General features: G+C 34.5%; 1 protein-coding gene and 1 long non-coding RNA gene across 10 annotated transcripts in view; both read right to left on the reverse strand.

Annotated features, from left to right (window-relative positions):
• The window catches only part of PCDH15 (protocadherin related 15), a 1819045-nt gene that overhangs the window by 817915 nt on the left and 978247 nt on the right, over window positions 1–22883 (reverse strand). The gene's annotated exons all lie outside the window — the stretch shown is intronic.
• LOC129480505 (uncharacterized) lies at window positions 2704–7001 on the reverse strand. The gene is made up of 5 exons (XR_008657067.2): window positions 6867–7001; window positions 6706–6792; window positions 5283–5471; window positions 3037–3145; window positions 2704–2925 (listed from the first exon to the last, which is right to left on the reverse strand). It is a non-coding gene; the product is annotated as an uncharacterized lncRNA (long non-coding RNA).

Raw genomic sequence — 22883 nt, forward strand, 5'->3', positions numbered from 1 at the left:
GAATGAAACTGCACCCTTGCCTTTCATCCCAGGCAAAAATTGTCTCAAGATGAATGTAAGACCTAAAACTATAAAAGTGCTAGAAGAAAACCTAGGACATACCATTCTGGACATCAGCCTTGGCTAAGAATTTATGAGTAAGTCCTCAAAAGTAATTGCAAAAACAAAAATTACAAAAAATAAAAATTGACAGTTGGGACCCTAAAGAGCTTTTGCACCTCAAAATAAACTATCAACAGAGTAAACAGATAACCTATGGAATGGAAGGAAATATTCATAAATTATGCAACTGACAGAAATCTAATATCCAGAGCCTCTAAGGAACTTAAACAATTCAAAAGTGAAAAAACAAATAAACTCATTGAAAAGTGAGCAGAGGACATGAAGAGACAGTTCTCAAAGGAAGACTTACAAGCTGCCAACAAACACATGACAAATGCTCTGCATCACTAAGCATAAGAGAAATACAAATCAAAACAAATATGAGATACTGTCTTACATCAACCAGAATGTTATTATTAAAAAGTCAAAAAATAACAGATGTTGATGATATACTTTGAATATATATCCCCACAATATCTCATGTAAAATTGTAATCCCCGATGTTGGAGGTGGGACCTGGTTGGAGGTGTTTGGGTTATAGAGGCAGATTCCTTACGGCTTGGTGCTGTCCTCATGACAGTGAGTGAGCTCTTATGAGATCTGATCATATCATTTAAAATGTGTGCCACTTCCGCACCTCTCTCTTGCTTCCACTCTGCCATGTGAGATCCTTGCTCCAGCTTTACCTTTCACCATGAGGCCTCCCTAGAAGCTGAGAAGATGCTGGTGCTGTGCTTCCTGTGCAGCCTGCAGAACCATTAGCCAGTTAAATCTCTTTTTTTAAAAAATTACCCAATGTCAGGTATTTATTTATAGTAATACAAGAACAGCCTAACACAGTTGGCGAGGCTGTGGAGAAAAGGGAATGGTTATATACTCTGGGTTTGAATGTAAATTAGTTCAGCCTCTGTGGAAAGCAGTTTGGAGATTTCCCAAAGAACTCAGAACTACTGTTAGACCCAGCATTTACATTACTAGGGATACACACAAAGGAAAATAAATCATCCTACAAAAAAGGGACACATTCATTTGTGTGTTCCATCATAGCACTATGCACAAAAGCCAAGTGTATTAGTCTGTTTTTCACACTGCTATGAAGTACTGCCTGAGACTGGGTAATTTATAAATGAAAAAGGTTTAATTAACTCACAATTCAGCATAGCTGGGGAGGCTTCAGGAAACTTACAGTTATGGTAGAAGACAAATGGGAAGCAAGGCACCTTTTTCATAAGGAGGCAGGAAGGAGAATGAACTCAGGAGGAACCACCATACACATATAAAACCATCAGGTCTCATGAGAACTCACAAGCTTCACTAGAACAGCACAGGGGAAACCGCCCCTGTGATTCAACTACCTCCACCTGGTCTCTCCCTTGACACGTGGGGATTAAGAGGATTACAATTCAAAATGAGATTTTGGATGGGGACACAGCCAAACCTTATCATCAAGACATGGAATCAACCTAAGTGTCCATGGATTGGATAAAGAAAATGCAGTACATATACACCATGGAATACCACACAGCCATAAAACAAGAATGAAATCACATCCCTTACAGCAACATGGATGCAGCTGGAGACCATTATCCTAAGCAAATTAATACAGGAAGAGAAAAACCAAATACTGCATGTTCTCACTTATAAGTGGGAGTTAATCACTGGGTACACATGGACATAAATATGGGAACACTAGCACTGGGAATTACTATAGAAGGAAGAGTAGGAGTGGGTCAAGGTCTGAAAAAATACCTGTTAGGTACTATGCTCACTATCTGGGTGATGGGATCAGTCATATCCCAAAACTCAGTGTCACACAATATACCATGTCTCTAACCTGCACATGTGCCCCCTGAATCTAAAACAACAGTTGAAAGCATAAAACATAAAATAAAATAAACCTTCAATTGGCATGATAAATGCTAAAAATTAAACATCAGGGGAAACTGTGTGAGGAGCATATGGGGATATTCTGTATTACCTTGGCAACCTTTCAGCAAATTTAAATTTATTTCAAAATAAAAATTCATACTAAAATTACCCCTGCTAAAATTTTAATTAACAATATTTATAACTTAAAAAAGGAAATTAAATGTGTTTCAAGAATAAGAGGACACTGACATCCTTCTTCTTCCATTCTGAAGAAGATCATAAAACATAAGCATTTGTGCCTGCCCCAAAACTGGATCAAAAGGTGAACACACAGATCTATTAATCACTCATCTAAAATTCTCAAATGCTAAGATATTCCATAGATTCTAAAGTCAGACCTAAATCCTACCTCAAAGGACTTGAACAAGAAGTTCCAAGAAAAAAATAGCAACAGATGTTTTAGGAGAAAATATGTATAATTTATAGGTCAACAAGGATAAGTAAGAGACAGATAGCCTGAATTCCCACTAATGGGAATATTAAAAAGAAACAATGAAAGAAAAGTATATACTTACCTGTACAAATGAAATTGTAAACTAAAGAGAATTCCAGTTTAGCAGATTAAAGCTGAAGTCTTGACTCAAATTTCCATTTGGTCTAAAACCATAATGGAATATGGAGACTGAAAAAAAGCCCAAGTAAATGAGACACATTTCTGTGGAAGGAGTTAGATTATTTTTTTTTTTTTTAACAGAGTAACCTGAAGAAGGGAGCTTGCATAATCCTGAAGGTCAGGGAGCAAAGTAAAGAGTAAAGGGGCATCCACTGGAGATTTTCTTCTTCTGAATGCCTTGGGTTTTAAGTATATCCTTTTGTGAGATGCAAGGGATGTTGGGTTGTAGGCAGAGCTGGACATCTTTCCTTCTTATTTTCTAATTCTTTTCAGAAGTTGCCCTAATCATTTAGAAAGGAGATTTGCATGAACCTGAAAGTTGCAGAGTTTGCTTTGTAAAGAATAAGAAACACTAGTATCAAAGATCAAATAAAGAAGGCTGGTTGCTTTACCCATTATTCAGGCAGAGAAGGAAAGTAGTGAACTCTGTGGGCCATGTCTAGGCTCAAGGAGGAGACAGGTGAAAGCCCAGAGAACCTAACAGTGGAGAATTTCTTGACCCTGGAGGAAAAAAGGTTCCATGTGAAGGAGATTTAAAAAGTAAAATGGAAAGGAAACAGTGTAAATATGTCCTCTCCACACAAACACTGGCTCACTGAGGGAAATGAGAGTCTTCCTGATCTCCAAGGTTTCAGAAAATATAAAGTATCTACCTGCAAATCAGTTATGCCCCTAACCCAATGCTAATGAATGTACTTTCTACGGAGAGATCTCTCTGCAATAACCATGGAGAACTGAAAAACTAAACCTAAATCATAAAGAGTTTAGGCACATATTAGAAGTGTTTTAGAGACAATGTCTTTGACAGCATGGTTGTACACAAATCAGCCAGAACTTTTCATGACCCCATGCATTAGCTGATATTCCAACATGTCCATGCACCAGCCATGAATCTCCTTCTGGCCACTGGAGCCATTCCTTGTCTTCATAAATACCTTCCATTACTTTCAGGTTTCTTGTGTCCATAGCCAAATGACTGAATTAAACTCTGAAAAACTTGTATTAGGAGCAACCTTGATTCTTACCAAAAACAATACTGCATTTCAAGAAGATGAAACTTTTTATAAGGTAAATTATAAAATCTTGCACTGCTTTCTATACTTGTAGTGGGAGCACTCTTGATTCTTACCCAAAACAATACTGCATTTCAAGAGGATGAATCTTTTTATAAGGTAAATTATAAAATCTTGCACTGCTTTCTATACTTATAAATATTTTGCATATATGTCATTATAGAAAATAACAATTTTTAGAAATAATTAAAGTCTCAACGTGTTCCTTTCTTGAAGTCAGCAGCAGTTACAATTTGTTGTAACTATGAAAACTGAATAATATTTTATTCATTTTAATTATTGAAGGTCATATAAGTCTCTGGACTTACTGCATTTTATCTAAAACAGTATTTTCATTTGGGAAATGGAGAATTACTTCTTTATTAATCTAAGCATGTCTATGCTTTTAGAATGTGAGGCAGGGCTCTGCAATTTTCTTACAAGAGGCTAAACAGAATGGAAAGCAAAATCAACAAAAGGAAAAGAGACTGAGAAAAAAATTATACATGTTGTTTATAACTTTGGTGATAACAAGTTACTTTTAAAGATGCTTGTGCGTATACACTATCTTCCAACTGTTTGAGATGTAAATATATTAAAACAAGCATTTTAACCTCAGATAAATAAAAAAGACACATAGTTAGGCATCTTTACAATTACAAACTGCTGCTTATTCTTATCCATGCTCCTAAAATGCCTTATAATATCTGATGTCACTGCCTTGGATTATAAGTCCAAAACAGAGTTTTCTTTTTTTAATAGATAATATTATAAAGGTGATTTTCTAAGTGTACACGGCCTCTTTAGGAAGACAGCAGTATGGCTCAGATGTATGCTTTATAGAGCAGAGATTTTAAGCCATAAACTCATCACTGATGTCTTACAGCCAGATTTAATTACCTTCCTGAATTTTGATTATTTTTTCCTTGCTTTAAACAAATCACACATAAAAGTATGCCTACATGATATATAGTTTTTCTTGTTTTTGAAATGTATACAAATAGTATCCCATTATAAATTAATTAATTTATTTAAATTTTATTTAATTTATTTATTTATTCCTGGACGTGCTTTCTTGACTCAGTCAAGGCCAAAATGAAAGCAATTATTTTAGAGACCTATATAAAATACATACTTCTTTAGCTGAGATTTGCTTCAAAAACTCGAGTAAAATAAAGAGCTCCATGTAAAAATGGTGATATTCGTGTTTAATGAGCCTTAATTCATCTCATATATGTATATGTATATGCACACACATAATTTCATACACTGTGTAATTTTACAATCTTTACTGTCACCAAAATTTACCTATTTTATCTTGTATTCTACCAGAGTCCTATTACATGGAAATTGTGAAGTTCACAGTAATAGAACTGCTATAAGTTGTTAATCACATATAATACATTAAGCATTGTGTTGGGTAATTGGCATTCTTTTATCTCTTTTAATTTAATGAAAATTGTATTAGTTAGGATAGGCAATAATGTGTTATGGTAACAAATATAAAACATCAGAAGCCTAAAATAACAAAAATTATATATTGTTATTCACTCTCAATGTCCAAATTGTTCTGCTATTATACTCACTCAAGGATGTAGGTTGACAGAGCTAATAATGACACACTCAAAAGAGGGAAGAAAAACATCATAAATAATACACTAGATCTTATATTTCTCATTCAGAGGTGACCTCCACGAGTTCACTTTTAATCACAAATATTATGGTCATATATCACTTGAAAAACAAAACCACAGAAGTATCATCCTGTCATGTGTCTGCAAAGAAAACGAGAAATATTTGGTAACAGGAATAATGGCTAACCTCTCTCAAAAAAAATATTACAAGACAGCCACTACCATCATTTGTGAAATAAAGAAACAGAAGCTCAAAAAAGTAAGTAACATTAATAATTGACATGAAGTGATTAATCCAGTAATGCTAAAAACTGAATACTAATCCATTTCTAAAACCTTTATTTTCTATTATTAATATTTTAATTAAAACTTAAAGATAAAACATTAGACTAATCATCAACAGGTTATGATACACTATCACCATTAGCAAATAAATGGTGCTTTTCTTAAAAGTATTTATTTGTACAGTGCAACGAATATTAAAAATTTGCTTAAACCAAGAATTAGAGTATTACTGACTCTATTCATCTGCATGTCTCTATTCTCCCATTCCCGTCTCTTCACCCTCAGAGATAATCACTTTCCCATAGGCCAGACAAGAGCCGATCTTGCAAGCAGATCTTTCTAAGTGCAGCAGTCTCAGGTCTCTTTTCTGCACACTGTAAAACTAAATTGTATTTTATTTGCATATATCACATTTTCCTTCCTAATATGAATTAATAAATGTCATGAATGATGTTGACAAGCCATGAAACTATTTTATATAAATACACTTTCTAGAAGCCATATATAATAGCAAATGAAGTGAGTTTAAGATTTTAGGTTAGGTCTCTGAAATGTACAAACAGAAAAAAGGGGAAAGAGCAGAATTGAAAGAACACGGGCAGGAGGTCACGTCACCAGCATAGCATTCCCAGTTAGCGTTCTAGAGCTAATGACTGGTATGACAGAAGAGGCAAACAATCCCAAATCTATAAAATATAACATTGTTAAATTATTTTTATAACTTATAAATAAGAACATTAATTTCCAATATACCATTGCCCTATTATTTTCTAGTACTAGAAAACACAACAGAATTTTCCAATGCTTTACACAACATCATATCAAGGCAAACTATAGCCATATCGAGACATACTAATCATGTAATACAAGTAAACAAGACGTCAGTAAGTTGTGATTCTTCCAAGTATATAAAAGCCTTTCAAACTTTTATGGCATAGCATACCTTCTTTCCTTTTTTGAGCTAAAATTTTCTACTCTGTATCACTATATCTATTCCTCTGTCTGTCCTACTCCTAGTCGAGACCCAATTAAGAATCAATCTTTAAGAAAAAAAAATTTAGTGAGGCTAGCTGAAGAATGATTTAGCTACCTATTTTGAGCTCCCATCATCTTCTTGGAACATATTTTGATAGATACATGAGTTTTCTTGTCAGTATCCCTCACTATGCTGTAAAATCTAGAAGAGAGATGTTAGTTTTCTGTCACTATTGTAACAATCACCACAGACTTAAAATAACACAAATTTGTTACCTTATAGTTCTGTGAGTCATCAGTCTCATTAGCCTAAAATCAAGGTGTGGACAGGACTATATCCCTTCTGTAGGTCAAAAGGAAAATCCATTTATTTGTTCTGGCTTCTGGAGACAGCCCTGTTCCTTGACTCATGGTTCTTCTTCAATTTTATCAGTTAATAACAGTTAGTTGAGTACTACTCATATCGCGCCACATACTTATTCCACAGCTCAGACTTTGAGCTTATCTGCTTTACTCTTTTATTTTCACAGACTCTAATTATTGTATTGAGCTTTCCTATATATTCCAAAATAATATTTTCAGATCAGCTGATTGGTGAATTTTATCTTCAATAAATTCTCATTTGCCATGTAATGTAACATATTTGTGAGTTCCAGGAATTAGGACATAGAAATAGCTGGAGAGTTATTATACTGTCTATCCCAAGGGGCAGAAAAATTATCCAGTGTTTTTAATGAGCTCAATAAATATGGTATTGGAAACAATCAAGTTTCAGAACATACTTGTCTGAATCTATTTGGTACTGTGGACAGCATGAGTGATATTAAGTTTTAGAACATCTGAAACAGATGAAGACCTTTTATGTGGACAATACTGAGATCTACTTGACTAATTAGTACAGTCTCTTAAAAGAATTCCTTTAGATTAATTCCTTCAGATAACAGATGAGGAAATTATATCCCAGATAGACACCGTGATTTTCTCTATGTCCTTCATGGAAACAGGGAGACTCCCCCTCCACCCTGTGTCACATTTTGTAACTCGTACAACATAAAAGATCTGCTTGAACCCTGATGACTGATGGTCTCATGAAAAAAAATCATTATTTTCAGCTTCTTGTAACTATGTATTTTAGACATACATTATGAGACTGGATTGGGGTACCAATCTCAGAGAGAAAGTATGTATTTTACCTTTACATTTTTTTATCTGATTACAATCTAGTAAACAAGTTAAAGAAAGAAACACATGGCCTTCCAAATAATTGACAGACACTTACAATTAAGATTACTCTTTCAAAATTCAAATTTTGAATTTGAGGTAAGAAATATCCCTTCAGAAATCTCCCACATTTTTGCTGTATCTACAGTATATCTCATTATACTCAGTTAAGTCATCCAGTAATAACTAAAATCCTAAAGTACTTCGCCCAAAATTTAACCAGATAAAACAACAAAAACAATGTAGCTAATGAATTTAAGATAGTGCCTGGCTTCCATTTTTTACACTTGCCAACTAGCCTATCTTTTATTATTTAATTTTTATTTATTTCTCAAAGAACTAAATTAGATCTACCGTTTGATCCAGTAATTCCACTACTAGGTATCTACTCAAAGAAAAATCATTATATAAAAAAGACACCTACACATGCACATTTATTTGCAACACAACTCACAACCGCAAAGATGTGGAATCAATCTAAGTGTCCATCAACCAATGAGTGGATAAAGAAAACATGGTATATAGACACCATGGAATACCACTCAGCCATAAAAAATAATGAAATTATGTTTTTTTTGCAGCAACTTGGATGGAACTGGAGGCCAATATCCTAAGTGAAGTAAGCCAGGAATATAAAACTAAATACTGCAAGTTCTCACTTGTAAGTGGAAGCTAAGCTATGGGTACACAATGATATACAGAGTGATACAATAAACAATAGCCTACCTTAACAAGCCACTGTCCCTTTAATTTTATCTCCTGTATCCCGTAAAAAGAACGTAAAATTCACAGGTATTACTCTTAATGTCTCCAAAATTAATAGCTGTGCTTGATGTTTGCTTATAGAACTGAAATTCCAAATATATGTTTATAAATACATGATAAATCCAAATTTGTTACATGTATACATGTTGCCGCTTTGAAAGTTAATATTATTTTCAACTTCCAAAGTTTGTAATAATATTTAAAGAGATTCAGACAAACATGACCTCAGAAGAATCTATGAGGAGGCATACATATTCTTTAGCCCTAGATATATAAAATCTTATTTGGTCAGAGAGTTAAGAGTTATAAAGTATTTCTTGAAGCCAAGTCTAAATTTCTTCATTTTGTTACATCAAAAGGCAAAAAAAAGGTCTCAGAAGTTTAAGTTTTTGAGAGAAAACTACATTCTAAAATTCATGTTTGAGGATTATTTATTTCTCCATAATTTGACTTAAAATGATTATTTTAATAAATTAAATACAAGATACTAATGTCAAATTATAAGGCAATAGAACAGTTACATATTTGACATCCCTACAAATATATTCAATACACTGAGTTGTTTATAATAGTGAATAAAGTAGCCAAAGACTAATAAATAGGAGTATTCCTCTGAGAGTCTGGTAAACATACACTGCAAAATCTGCAAAATGTATATGGGAACACCACCAAAAGAATACACGATTAATGTTGATGATTAGGAGGTTTTCAAATAGATTCATGTGTATCTGCGGTCACCCAAGCACACATTCACCCTGTCACCTGAAACTATCACTATTTAACAGAAGAGACTAACGAAACAATGTACTTTCCTGATACATGGCATCGAATAAAATACACCTAGTGATTACAGATAGATTTTTAAAAGCTGGTCATGGTGGTGCATGCCTGTAGTCCAGCTGATCTGGAAGCTGAGGAAGGAAGATCACTTGAGCCCAGGGGTTCAAAGCTGTAGTGCATCACGGTCATACCTGTGAATAGCACTGCACTCCAGCCTGGCAACATAGCAAGACCCTGTCTCTAAATAAATAAATAAAAACCAATTAGAAAGCAAAATGAGAACATTGAGAAAAATAATTTATAGTTAATGTTGCTTCCATCTGAATGTGTAATTTGATAATAAAGTTATTTTGTGTAATTAAACATAATTCCTTTAACAGGAAATGAAATCAGAAAAAATGTAAAAATTGGAAATTTTCTGCCTTCCTGAAAATGTTTCTTTTTTTTTTTTTTTTTTTTTTTTTAGAAAACCAGGGCAAAACATTTAGGAATACTTACTATTATTGCAAAAATTTAATATCATGGGTTCAAAGACACTTGAGATATATAAGTATGCACCTTTCATACTTTTCTATTTGTTAAATATAGCTTAGTAAAATAAATGAACTAATAAAATTCCTAAAAGTTTTACTGAAAAGGATTTTTTTTCTTGATGTTTAGATGAAATAATTTAATACCTACAAAAAGATACTAAGTGGTGTCACCCTGTGTAGCTTGAATAAGGACATTTACTGAAACATTTTTATGAAAAATAAACATCTTTGATTACATAATTTATATACCTTTTCCCTCCAGATGTTTCCTTTTTTCCTTCCTTATTCTTGACATTACTTATAAATGACAGGAATTTTATATGAGTTCTAAAATCAGAATAAGAGGAAGAGTGGAAGAATTAGAAAAAGAAAAAAAAATGCCAGTTGTGCACTTCTTCACGATGCCTTTTGAAGAGTCTTAGTGACATATTAAAAAGTACAAACAGGCCGGGCACAGTGGCTCAAGCCTGTAACCCCAGCACTTTGGGAGGCTGAGGTGGGTGGATCACTTGAGGTCAGGAGTTGGAGACCAACCTGGCCGACATGGTGAAACCTCGTCTCTACTAAAAATACAAAAATTAGCCGGGTGTGGTGATGTGTGCCTGTAATCCCAGCTACTCAGGAGGCTGAGGCAGGAGAATAACTTGAAGCCAGGAGGCAGAGGTTGTGGTAAGCCCAGATGGTGCCACTGCACTCCAGCCTGGGCGACAGAGCCATTTCCATCTCAACAAAATGAATATAATAAAAATTAAAAGTTTTTTAAAAGTACAAACCTAATTTAGAAATAAAGTTTTTTGTGTGTGTATGTATAAATAAAGCTTCTCTAAGAACATCATTATAAAACAATTGCATTTGTTTTCTTGAAGAATCCAAGAAATGCACAAAATAATCACTTCTATAAATGCTTAGATAGTTATCTTGATCACAATCACCACTTATTCAGGAACAGATAAGAGATACAAATTTTTAAGATCTAGATCCAGTAGCTATTGAATTAACTACTTTCTATCTCAAATTTATCCTACAACTAAACTGATGATCTCCCTTCTAAATGCAGCCCCTTTAGGATGTTTATTTTAGTGAATGGCCCTATTCTACATTATTACATACCCCTTTTCCTCCCTTTATTCCACTTCCACTCCCCCATTTGCAATAAATCATACACAGGTACACATATGCAAGCACCACACACACACACACCCACACCCACACACAGCTGTGTGTATCTGTTTATCTATTTTTCAATCTCTTCACTTGCCTCTAGCTCCACTTCTACCTGCTTAAACTACTGTTATCTCTCCGTTGGACTATATTGTTAACTGTTTATTTCACCTCTGATGTTAGTTTTCTTCATCAGTCTTTACACAAATCCATTCTCTTCACTATAGTGAGTGATCTGTTTTAGAATAAATTGAATCATGATGTTACTATTTCCGCCCCCTTCCCCTGCCCCCACTGGTCCTGTTCCAGCTTTAAAAACTTCAATGGTTTCACTTAGAATGAAGACTAAAATTATTATCATTGGCTAACAAACCTTGGTCTCTACACTTTACATACCTTCTCAGTTTCATCAGCATTTGATTTACATTGGCCTTTATTCATATTGCTATAGTCTGAATATTTTAACTCCCCCCACCCATAATTCATATGTTAAAATATAACCCCTCAACGTGATGGTATAAGGAGGTGAGCTCTTTGTGAGATAATTAGATCATGAAACCACAGCCCTTAAAGTGGGATTAGTGCCCTATAGGAGGCCCTGAGAGCTGTCTGTGCCTTCTGTCATGTGAGAGCACAGAGAAAAGACCACTGTCAATGAATCAGGAAGTGGGCCATCACCAAACATCAAATTTGTTAGCACCTCGAACTTAGATTTACCAGCCTCCAGAACTATGAACAATAATTTTTTGTTCCTTATAAGCAGTTTATAGTGTTATGTTTATAGCAACTGTCTATATCAATTTATAGTGCTATGTTATAGCAACCTAAATGGACTAAGACAAGACACTTGATCTCACCTTGCTTACCTCTGGTCATGGAGGCTTACATATTATTCCCTCCATTTAGAATGAACCCCTTGCCACATTATCGTTCATAGTATCTGGCAGATAGCAGAGACCTCAAAAAAATACGTTGAAAGACTAAATAATTAAATGAACTGTCACCAAAAGCAATGAATATATCAGCATATTATATGTGCATTATCAGCTATGCAATGAATTACAGAAAAATCTGTTTCTCTTACTAAAGACATTATGACTATTCCATACCCCAAATGATCTGTTAGGTCAGTTTAGAGGTTATAGTTTATTTTACATTTTTTATACCTTATATATTTATTCAAAATTTATTGAATATAAATAAAAGGCCAAAAGTTTTACATTTGGTAATAAATGCCCAAAAATATTTTATATAAAAAGTATCAGTCTTTATTAAAATAATTTTGACCCAAGTTTATTCTTTATAAACGTCTGTTGTAACTCTCCAATGTAAAGAAGGCAAATTGGTGATAAAGTTATTTTTGTTTTATTTTTTGGGATGGAATCTTGCTCTCTGTTCCAGGCTGAAGTGCAATGGTGCAATCTTGGCTTCCTGAAACCTTTGCCTCCTGGGCTCAAGCGATTCTCCTGCCTCAGCCTCCTGAGTAGCTGGGATTACAGGTGCCTGCCACCAAGCCCAGCTAATTTTTTTGTATTTTTAGTACAGATGAGGTTTCACCATGTTGGCCAGGCTGGTCTTGAACTCCTGACCTCAGGTAATCCGCCCCCCCTTGGCCTCCCAAAGTGCTGGGATTACAGGTGTGAGCCACTGCATGCAGCCATAAAGTTTGATGAACCTATTCTGACATATGTTTTTTCATTTATTTTAGAAGAGTCTCTTCAAATGACTTTTTATATTAAACTTGTTCAAAACGATTTCTAAACCTCAACTCTGAAAGGATGCTCACCAAGTACTTAAATGCACTTCAGAAGCGAAAGCAAAGATATATTTTCTTCCTACCTGCATATAATGAAAGTTAATAATACAAGCCTATTGATAAGTATAATTTGCTAATACATTCTAACACATGTGTTGCCAAGTTGGTATACAGTATTGTGAGAGAAGAGTCTATTTTGATATTTTCCAAGGATAGATTATCATTTTGCCTTTTATACACACTCCTCTGTTGCTCTTATATGACTTTAATTTTTTAAAAAGTACATACTTTTGTTCTCTGTTAGAGCAATATGTCTTTGGTATAGATTCAGAAAAATATTTGGTATAGATTCAGCAAAATATTCCATTTGAAATCTGGGCTTTGAAATCACATAAGCATATAATACTAGATGGGTTTCAGTTATTTTCAAAGCTTACTGAATATGCTTTTCATCCTCTAAGGCATTAATTTTTAAAAATTCATCTATTTGTTGACTGTATAAAAGTATGTTAGGAATCTTTAAATTGCAGCATGTCATATTACAATATATTCACTCAAGGTCAACAAAGAGTATTTATTCTTAGTTGACTCCTTCTTGTCTTAAGAACATGGTTGAACATTTTCTGTTTTCAAAGTACTTTATCTTAAGCTTCCAGTTACTTGTCTTAGCAATTCCATCATTGGCCATCATTCTTTCTATTAATTGTCTCTAATGACGGGATAAGGCTAGAAAAAAAGATTCAGAATAACAGTTTCTTTGCAAAGATTTTTCATAATGTATCTTTTAACACTATATTATGGTTTCAATATTTGCACCTCGACTCCAAAATTTATCTTGAAACTTAAACATCAATGCAACAATATTAAGAGGTTGGGCCCTTAGGAGGTGATTATGTCATGAGGGCTGTGCACTCTATACCTTATAGAAGGGCTGAAGGGAACTAACTAGGCCCTTTTGCCCTTCTGCTATGTGAGAACACAGCATTCGTCTTCTCCAAAGGATGCAGCAACAGGCACCATCCTTGAAAGAGAGGTCAAGTCCTCACTAGACAATGAAGCTACCAGTGCCTAGATCTTTGACTTCCAGCCTCCAGAACAGTGAGAAATCCATTATGTTATCTATACATTACCCAGTTTCTGTTTTTGTTGTGGCAGGATGACTAGGGCATGTAAATATGGGTATTATACTCAGAAAACTCTTAGATACAGAATTTTCAGTAAATGGAAGATGCTTTTCTTGCTATTTTAAAATTTGTAAGTTGGCATGTCTGTGTAGTTTTCCTTTATACCTAGGAATGAAGCAGTTGATGTGAAAAAATTATTGGAATTTTTGGAATTTAAATTAGCTAGCCCGTGGTAGAGTGATGACAAGAGTTTAGCAACTGCTAAGAGAGAGAGACAGAGAGAGAGAAATGGTAAATAGAAAAGTGAGAATAGAAGAGACTTGAACGAAACCTATTAAAAGAAAATGAAGAATGGAGATAGAATAACACCCACACATGAATGAAAAATAGTAAAAGCATTTATAAGAAGGAATTTAAGAAAATAGACAAAAAGTTGTAGGAGATAGAGAAAATAAAAAAAAATTAAAAGTACAGATACCAAGTGGTTACTGAGTTCCTATTATTTGCCAGATACTTTAATAAAATGCAGCAGAGAAAATCAAAGACAAGATGGACAGAAATTTGTAAGAAGAATTGTAGCAAACAGAATGAAGTATGTAGAAAGTATTATGAGTGTTCTAAGAAAGAAGTGGCCAATATATTGTCCATGTTTGTGTGTGTTTGCGTGTGTGTGTAAATGTTTTTAGACAAAGAAAACATTAAGGAATATTGATTAATGATGAAGAAACATTAAATATGCTTTAATTTAAATTGAAAATATTATTATAACATACTAATAACATATAATTATCATTTCTTATATGCCAGAAATATATTACACAATTTTCTTGCAAAACATTAGTTAATCCTAACCGTTAACTAATGAGAAAGTTACTATTATTCTTGATTACGGATAGAGATCAGAGCCTTAGAGACCACTCATCAAAAATCGTACATTAATATTTTCAGGATTTGAAAATGCTTTATCTGACTTCTAAGCTCATGCTCTTAACTACTAGGCCTTAAATATTTATTTTATATTCACACACTACATGTTTTATCACATGTTAATCCTCCGTTTCCCTTTTCTTTGTATGTATGAATCTATAAGATTTGAATCATAGTTCCTCAAAACTATTTCTTTTTTTTAAATTGTATTATTATTATACTTTCAGTTTTAGGGTACATGTGCATGACGTGCAGGTTTCTTACATATGTATACATGTGCCATGTTGGTGTGCTGCACCCATTAACTCGTCATTTAGCATTAGGTATATCTCCTAATGCTATCCCTCCCCCCTCCCCGCACCCCACAACAGTCCCCAGAGTGTGATGTTCCCCTTCCTGTGTCCATGTGTTCTCATTGTTCAACCCCCACCTATGAGTGAGAACATGTGGTGTTTGGGTTTTTTGTCCTTGCGATAGTTTGCTGAGAATGATGGTTTCCAGCTTCATCCATGTCCCTACAAAGGACATGAACTCATCATTTTTTATGGCTGCATAGTATTTCATGGTGTATATGTGCCACATTTTCTTAATCCAGTCTATCGTTGTTGGACATTTGGGTTGGTTCCAAGTCTTTGCTATTGTGAACAGTGCCACAATAAAAATACGTGTGCATGTGACTTTATAGCAGCATGATTTATAATCCTTTGGGTATATACCCAGTAATGAGATAGCTGGGTCAAATGGTATTTCTAGTTCTAGATCCCTGAGGAATCGCCACACTGACTTCCACAATGGTTGAACTAGTTTACAGTCCCACCAACAGTGTAAAAGTGTTCCTATTTCTCCACATCCTCTCCAGCACCTATTGTTTCCTGACTTTTTAATGATGGTCATTCTAACCGGTATGAGATGGTATCTCATATGGTTTTGATTTGCATTTCTCTGATGGCCAGTGATGATGAGCATTTTTTCATGTGTCTGTTGGCTGCATAAATGTCTTCTTTTGAGAAGTGTCTGTTCATATCCTTTGCCCACTTTTTGATGGGGTTGTTTTTTTCTTGTACATTTGTTTCAGTTCATTGTAGATTCTGGATATTAGCCCTTTGTCAGATGAGTAGGTTGCAAAAATTTTCTCCCATTCTGTAGGTTGCCTGTTCACTCTGATGTTAGTTTCTTTTGCTGTGCAGAAGCTCTTTAGTTTAATTAGATCCCATTTGTCAATTTTGGCTTTGGTTGCCATTGCTTTTGATGTTTTAGACATGAAGTCCTTGCCCATGCCTATGTCCTGAACGGTATTGCCTAGGTTTTTTTCTAGGGTTTTTATGGTTTTAGGTCTAACATGTAAGTCTCCAATCCATCTTGAATTAATTTTTGTATAAGGTGTAAGGAAGGGACCTGGTTTCAGCTTTCTACATATGGCTAGCCAGTTTTCCCAGCAACATTTATTAAATAGGGAATCCTTTCCCTATTGCTTGTTTTTGTCAGGTTTGTCAAAGATCAGATAGTTGTAGATATGCAGCATTATTTCTGAGGGCTCTGTTCCGTTCCATTGGTCTATATCTCTGTTTTGGTACCAGTACCATGCTGTTTTGGTTACTGTAGCCTTGTTGTATAGTTTGAAGTCAGGTAGCATGATGCCTCCAGCTTTGTTCTTTTGGCTTAGGATTGACTTGGCGATGCGGGCTCTTTTTTGGTTCCATATGAACTTTAAAGTAGTTGTTTCCAATTCTGTGAAGAAAGTCATTGGTAGCTTGATGGGGATGGCATTGAATCTATAAATTACCTTGGGCAGTATGGCCATTTTCACGATATTGATTCTTCCTACCAATGATCATGGAATGTTCTTCCATTTGTTTGTATCCTCTTTTATTTCATTGAGCAGTGGTTTGTAGTTCTCCTTGAAGAGGTCCTTCACATCCCTTGTAAGTTGGATTACTAGGTATTTTATTCTCTTTGAAGCAATTGTGAATGGGAGTTCACTCATGATTTGGCTCTCTGTTTGTCTGTTATTGGTGTATAAGAATGCTTGTGATTTCTGCACACTGATTTTGTATCCTGAGACTTTGGTGAAGTTGCTTATCAGCTTAAGGAGATTTTGAGCTGAGACAATGGGTTTTCTAGATGTACAATCATGCCATCTGCAAACAGGGACAGTTTGACTTCCTCTTTTCCTAATTGAATACCCTTTATTTCCTTCTCCTGCCTGACTGCCCTGGCCAGAACTTCCAACACCATGTTGAATACGAGTGGTGAGAGAGGGCATCCCTGTCTTGTGCCAGTTTTCAAAGGGAATGCTTCCAGTTTTTGTCCATTCATTATGATATTGGCTGTGGGTTTGCCATAGATAGCTCTTATTATTTTGAGATACGTCCCATCAGTATCTAATTTATTGAGAGTTTTTAGCATGAAGGGTTGTTGAATTTTGTCAAAGGCCTTTTCTGCATCTATTGAGATAATCATGTGGTTTTTGTCTTTGGTTCTGTTTATATGCTGGATTACGTTTATTTTCATATGTTGAACCAGCCTTGCATCCCAGGGATGAAGCCCACTCGATCATGGTGGATAAGCTTTTTGATGTGCTGCTGGATTCGGTTTGCTAGTATTTTATTGAGGATTTTTGCATCAATGTTCATCAAGGATATTGGTCTAAAATTCTCTTTTTTTGTTGTGTCTCTGCCAGGCTTTGGTATCACAAAACTATTTCATTCTTAAAATCTTTTTGTAATCTATTGCAGGTGACACAGACTATTACTGACTATTACTACACTCCCAGTTTTGCAGTATAAATAACATTCTTTCAACTCCAGCCTGTACTCATTCTAAAGCACTGCATTCAGGATACGAAACTCATGTAAATGAAAGGCTGACTTTCAGAGGACCAACTGCAGGACTTGAGTATATATGGATTTTGGTACCTATGGTAGGTCCTCGAACCAAGCCCTATGGATATTGAGGGACAACTGTATTTTCATCCCCGGAACTTAGCACAAAACTGCCATATGGTAAATTTAATGAATATATTTTGGAGAAATAGACATATAATAATATTTTATCACAACTTCCATCATTTTCCTAAAGTTCCAGGGGGCGGGGCCCACATCACTGCACTTTCATGATTCCTATACCACTTATTACTAAGGTAGTAAAATACAATGATTAAGAGTGTGGCAGCATGATAGGGATTGTATTGGATCGGTAGAGCAGTATTAACCATATTGAGTCTTCCAGTCTGTGAACATAGGATATCTTTCCATTTATTTGTTTTCTTGAATTTCTTTCAGAAATTATTTTTAATTTTTAATGCACTAATCATCAGAGAAATGCTGATACAAATGCAAAAATGATATATCACCTCATGCTTACTAGGATGACCATTATAAAAAACAAAGCAAAAACAAAAGACAAGTGTTGGCAAGGATGTGGAGAAACTGGAACTCCTATACACGATGGGAATACAATATGGTGCAGCTGCTATGGAAAACTGAAAAACAAGTTCTTTAATAAACTGAAAATAGAACTACAATCCGATCCATAAATCCTACTTCTGGGTATTCATCCAAAGTAACTGAAATCAGGATCTTAAAGAAATATTAGCACTACCACGTTACTACAGCACTATTCACAATAACCAGGGTGCGGAGACAACCTAAATGTTCATTGACAGATGAATATATAAAGAGAATGCAGTATATACATACAGTGGAATATTATTCAGCCTTAAAGAGAGGGAAGAAAATCCTGCAATATTTGACAACATGGATAAACTTTGAAGACATTATGCTAAGGAAAATAAGCCAGTCACAGAGAACAAATACTGCATATTGCATGATACCAATTCTACAAAGTATCTAAAGTAGTGAAACTCACAGAAGCAAAGAATAGACTGGTGCCAGGGGAAAGAATAGAATGGTGCCAGGGGTTGGAGAGTGGGAGAAGTGAGAATATGCTAAACAGCATGTATAGATATTTAGTTATGAAAGATAAAAATTCTAGAAACCTGATGAATAACATTATGGTCTAAAGATAACAAATACAGTATTGTTAAAAACTTTAAAATAGTTTTAAAAGGTAGAACCTCTACTTGACTCTTCTTGCAAAAATAAAAAAAGGATTTGGCAGCACGAGCCAGGCGCCTGACCCATCTTTATTGCTGTTAGATGTAGGATATGTGTGAAGTTAAGCAAGATAGCTTGAAATTTTAACCTTCTGTTTCCACATCTGAAAAGCAGGAATAATAATGAAATTTAGCTTGTGAAATTTTGGTGATGATTAAATAGATTAAATAAGATAGTATATACTTGATTGAACATTGATTTCTTCTTCCTTTGCCAGAAATCTGGCTCACACCCAGAAAATGCTATTTTTCCGTAGCCCTCTCACTAGTGGTGAATGTTTTATCACATTCTTCCACTACTAGGACCTAAGTTGGGATAGGTCCTGTTTCTTACTCCTTCTTCCCTATTACCACTGCCCTGTTGCTTAAAAACAAACAAACAAAACAAATAAAACACTTGGTATTATATCATCAAACTGCCTATATTTCCTCTCCCTCCATTCTCTCTTGAACCCTCTCCAAACCCGGTTTCCTTTACAAGGTTAGGAAAGTTTGGAAAGAGTTTCAATTATTCTTTAAATTTCCAATATTTTAATTCAAACTGGTATCTTTGTCAAACTACATTTATTACATATTAATTCCATGGGGTTCCTCTGATAATCTAAAGTAAAATGTATTCTAAGAAAGAGAAAATTAGAAGGAATGTTGTCCAGTGAACTATTGACACTGCACCCAACCCAGTACATGAAATGTGTATTCATCACTGACAACTTGTGGAACTCATTAAACAGGACAGCAGCAGTGCCTTTCTCCAGTCAGTATAAATGTAATTTTTGAGAGGAGGACACCAAAAATGTGACATTTGAAGACAGTCATGATTTGATCATGAGTTTTCTTATAGCTTTGGGTTATTATCTGTCTCTATCCAACATAAAACAAAATCCGCAAAGATGAGACTTTTCATCTGTTTTATTGTCTGCTATATACACACAACAGGTAGAACAGGGTTGGGCACCTAGTGGCCCCTTAAAAATAAAGCTATGCAATTTTGTATAAAGCTATGTAATTTTGTGTAACTTAAATGTAGTAATACATTATTAAGTGTGCTATCTATAAAATACAATGTGTGTGGATGAAGGAATATGGTATAAATATAGAGAAGAGTATTTCTAAAGTGTTTGGCACTTACAAATACCACAAATGCTAGCTGTTATTAGAAACCTGATGTGAGCATAACAGGTATTACATAATGCTTGCTATACTTGAATGAATGAATAAATGAATGAATGAATGAATGAAAATACTCAGCATAAAGCATTATTAATATTTGTTTATAATGATATATTTTTTTTTCCTGGGGAGATATCATCAGAATTGCATTCCATGAATCCAGCAGACCATGTGTGGACAAATCTTTGATATAACCACATAAAATATTGATGACTGTGTTAACAATGTTCTTTTTAAACATTATCTAAGTCTAAGCCTCAACAGATCTCATCAATGTTCCAATTGTTCAATGAAGAAACTTAATAAATGCAAACTAGCTGAACAGTCTTCACTGAGCATTTAGCAGGGCAGCCCTTAGGGGCAGTATGGGATCTTATAAGAGTAGGGAACATTAACAGCATGAACTGGGCCACTGATGTCAGGAACAGCCACTGCATTGTGATCCACTAGCGTTATAAACAAATACTCAGAAAGGCAGCTAATAATCAGAGATGCGCAGAGAGGTAATACCTGAAGAAAGCATGAATTCATAGTTTGAGTTTTCTACAAATACTTTTCTAAATAACACACAACCATGGGATAAATACTAATTTGAGCTCTACTAAATTACATATATGAAATATAACAAAAATATTCAACATAAAGCATAAAGATTAATATTTGCTTATAATGCTTTAATTTTTCCTGGGGAGATATCATCAGAATTGCATTCCATGAATCCAGAAGATCATGTGTGGACAAATCTTGGATACAACCACGTAAAATATTGATGACTGTATTAACAATGTTCTTTTTAAATATTATCTACGTCTAAGCTGAAGACCTCTCATCAGTATTCCAATTTTTCAATGAAGAACAATATATATGTAATCTATAATTACATATGTATGAGAGATTCAGTTAGTGATAACCCATGATGTGATAAACTACACATATACGTGTGTGTGTATGTGTGTGTGTGAGTAAATTTTTAGAGATTCACTTAGTATTTTGTCTATATATATATATATATATAATTTACCTAGATTTCTTGTTTTCCTAACAGGATGCAAAAAAAAGTATGCTGTGGGGTGGGTAATATCTCCTTACTAAATATTTATTGACTGATTTTTCCCCGCATCATCGACCAGTGTCATATAAATCAAACTCTCGTTACATATTTTTGAATTGTTGTTTGAACTCCAGCTACTATCCTCAAATCTCACCAACTTGCCCTTCTATCTGAGGCATTTTACCTCTCAATCTACTTTTTATTCAATGCTTATTTATTTCATTAATCACAAATTAGGTCATTCTGCCAAGTCTTGAGGAAAACATAAGTAAATGAGACAGTCTCTGTTCAGGATTTTATAATCTAACCATGAAAACAAACATTACATGACATGTTATAAAGGGAAAGATGGGCATTAATTTTGCTTGGGTGTCATCAGCAGTAACATTGAAGAACAATAAATAAATTAGTATCAAGTAATAAGTAGAATTTTGTAAAATCTGGAAGGATAAACTTTTGTTAAAATTTTGACATTATAAAATAACAGGACAGCATGTGACTATTGCATTTCAATCTGAGATAACAGGTTTGCTCTCAGATTTCCCACAGAATAGTTGAACCACAATGAGAAAGCAACTTAAGTTCCCTGCTTCTTTATAGTTCCCTGATCTCTAAACTAGGCATAATAATAGTGAAATACTAATAATTATTGTTATAATCACAAGGACCCTATGGAGTACTTGTGAACATTAAAGAAAATAATCTATATAAATGGCTCAATTAATAAATTCTAAATAAATGTTGGTGGTTATTAGTGACTGATGCTTACACATAAAATGACTATTGATATGATTCATAATTTCAAGAGACTTGTTGAGTAGTGTATTAGTCTGTTCTCATGCTGCTAATAAAGACATACCGGAGACTAGGTAAAATATGAGGAAAGAAGTTTAATGGACTTACAATTCCACATGGCTGCGGAGGCCTCACAATCATGGTGGAAGAGCAAGGGACATCTTACATGGCAGCAGACAAGGGAGAGAATGACTACCAAGCAAAAGGGGGTTCCCCTTATAAAACCATCAGATCTCATGAGACTTATTAACTACCATGAGAACAGTACTGGGGAAACAGCCACCATGATTCAATTATTTCCCACCAGTTCCCTCCCACAACACATGGGAATTATGGGAACTACAATTCAAGACGATATTTGGGTGAGGACACAGCCAAACCATATCAAGTAGGTAGGAATTATGTGTATGAAATAAGTAGGAACATTATTTAATGTTATATGAGAAGGCACTAAATACAATCAGTGGCAAAAAATGAACCCTACAAGCAATCAATCAAGAATAACTTCTAGGAAGGAGGGAGAAAGAGAGAGAGAATGAGTATTGTTGTAAACTGGAGTTCCACAAAGGAAACTGAGCTTATAAATGAGTCCTGGATAGATGGATTATGAGAAAGAAAAGGGCAAAGAGAGAGGATACAGTAAAAGAAGCAAAAAGACTTTAAAACAGAGAGAAGGAAATAAAAATTTAACATTCCAATAATGGAAAAGAATACAATGTGAGTAAACAATTGGTGTATGTTGAGAAATTCTGGGAAATAATATGAGTAGGCAAAGCAAGAATATATCACAAAGGGCCAAGAAAGCTAAGATGTGGACACAATCCAGTAGATAGTGGAAGAAATGTTAGGAGATACTTGAGAAAAGTACTGTTTTAGGAAATAGAGATTAGTGGTTC

This window comes from Symphalangus syndactylus, chromosome 4 (genome assembly GCF_028878055.3).
Source record: "Symphalangus syndactylus isolate Jambi chromosome 4, NHGRI_mSymSyn1-v2.1_pri, whole genome shotgun sequence".
NCBI classification, from domain to species: Eukaryota; Metazoa; Chordata; class Mammalia; order Primates; family Hylobatidae; genus Symphalangus; species Symphalangus syndactylus.